The following is a 2500-nucleotide window of genomic DNA, read 5'->3' as shown; positions in this document are numbered from 1 at the left end:
GTGTGCACGCAGGGGTGCTTGAGCATGCGGGAGAGGAGCCATAATGGGCAACATTGACTCGGGGGACCTCCAAATCGAAATCCGTCTCGAGCAAAACACTTCTTAAGCTTCTAGGAAGCTCCCATAAAACTTCCAAACCCAAACTCCAAACTTTATTTTTTAGCATACAATGCCCACGTGCACGCCGGGGTGCTTGAGCGTGCGGGCGAGGAGCCATAATGGGCAACATTGACTCGGGGGACCTCCAAATCGAAATCCGTCTCGAGCAAAACACTTCTTAAGCTTCTAGGAAGCTCCCATAAAACTTCCAAACCCAAACTCCAAACTTTATTTTTTAGCATACAATGCCCACGTGCACGCAGGGGTGCTTGAGCATGCGGGAGAGGAGCCATAATGGGCAACATTGACTCGGGGGACCTCCAAATCGAAATCCGTCTCGAGCAAAACACTTCTTAAGCTTCTAGGAAGCTCCCATAAAACTTCCAAACCCAAACTCCAAACTTTATTTTTTAGCATACAATGCCCACGTGCACGCCGGGGTGCTTGAGCGTGCGGGCGAGGAGCCGTAATGGGCAAAATTAACACGGGGGACCTTCAAATCGAAATCCGTCTCGAGCAAAGCACTTCTTAGGCTTCTAGGAAGCTCCCATCAAATTTACAAACCCAAACTCCAAACTTCATTTTTTAGCACACAATGCCCACGTGCACGCGGGGGTGCTTAAGCGTGCGGGCGAGGAGTCATAATGGGCAAAATTAACTCGGGGGACCTCCAAATCGAAATCCGTCTCGAGCAAAGCACTTCTTAGGCTTCTAGGAAGCTCCCATAAAATTTCCAAACCCAAACTCCAAACTTCATTTTTTAGCATACAATGCCCCCGTGCACGCGGGGGTGCTTGAGCGTGCGGGGGAGGAGTCATAATGGGCAAAACTAACTCGGGGGACCTCCAAATCGAAATCCGTCTCGAGCAAAACACTTCTTAGGCTTCTAGGAAGCTCCCATAAAATTTCCGAACCCAAACTCCAAACTTCATTTTTTAGCATACGATGCCCACGTGCACGCCGGGGTGCTTGAGCGTGCGGGCGAGGAGTCATAATGGGCAAAAACTAACTCGTGGGATCTCCAAATCAAAATCCGTCTCGAGCAAAGCATTTCTTAGGCTTCTAGGAAGCTCCCATAAAATTTCCGAACCCAAACTCCAAACTTCATTTTTTAGCATACGATGCCCACGTGCACGCCGGGGTGCACGAGCGTGCGGGCGAGGAGTCGTAATGGGCAAAATTAACTCGGGGGACCTCCAAATCGAAATCCGTCTCGAGCAAAGCATTTCTTAGGCTTCTAGGAAGTTCCCGTAAAATTTTCAAACCCAAACTCCAAACTTCATTTTTTAGCATACGATGCCCACGTGCGCGCCGGTGTGCACGTCGGGGTGCTTGAGCGTGCGCGCGAGGAGCCGTAATTGGCAAAATTAACACGGCGGAAATCTAAATCGAAATCCGTCTCGAGCAAAGCACTTCTTAGTCTTCTAGGAAGCTCCCATAAAATTTTCAAACCCAAACTCCAAACTTCATTTTTTAGCATACGATGCCCACGTGCACGCCGGTGTGCACGAGCATGCGGGCGAGGAGTCGTAATGGGCAAAATTAACTCGGGGGACCTCCAAATCGAAATCCGTCTCGAGCAAAGCATTTCTTAGGCTTCTAGGAAGTTCCCGTAAAATTTTCAAACCCAAACTCCAAACTTCATTTTTTAGCATACGATGCCCACGTGCGCGCCGGTGTGCACGTCGGGGTGCTTGAGCGTGCGCGCGAGGAGCCGTAATTGGCAAAATTAACACGGCGGAAATCTAAATCGAAATCCGTCTCGAGCAAAGCATTTCTTAGGCTTCTAGGAAGCTCCCATAAGATTTCTGAACCCAAACTCCAAACTTCATTTTTTAGCATACGATGCCCACGTGCACGCCGGTGTGCACGAGCATGCGGGCGAGGAGTCATAAAGGGCAAACTTAACTCGGGGGACCTCCAAATCGAAATCCGTCTCGAGCAAAGCATTTCTTAGGCTTCTAGGAAGCTCCCATAAAATTTTCAAACCCAAACTCCAAACTTCAATTTTAGCATACCATGCCCACGTGCACGTCGGGGTGCACGAGCGTGCGGGCGAGGAGTCATAATGGGTAAAATTAACCCGGGGGACCTCCAAATCGAAATCCGTCTCGAGCAAAGCACTTCTTAGTCTTCTAGGAAGCTCCCATAAAATTTTCAAACCCAAACTCCAAACTTCATTTTTTAGCATACGATGCCCACGTGCACGTCGGGGTGCACGAGCGTGCGGGCGAGGAGTCATAATGGGCAAAATTAACTCGGGGGACCTCCAAATCGAAATCCGTCTCGAGCAAAGCATTTCTTAGTCTTCTAGGAAGCTCCCATAAAATTTTCAAACCCAAACTCCAAACTTCATTTTTTAGCATACGATGCCCACGTGCACGTCGGGGTGCACGAGCGT

This window comes from Cornus florida, unplaced genomic scaffold (assembly GCF_030987335.1).
Source record: "Cornus florida cultivar Cherokee Brave unplaced genomic scaffold, ASM3098733v1 CherokeeBrave_3.0.0_Hap2_scaffold_24, whole genome shotgun sequence".
In the NCBI taxonomy this organism is placed as follows: domain Eukaryota; kingdom Viridiplantae; phylum Streptophyta; class Magnoliopsida; order Cornales; family Cornaceae; genus Cornus; species Cornus florida.
Note: the sequence above shows the minus strand (reverse complement) of the source record.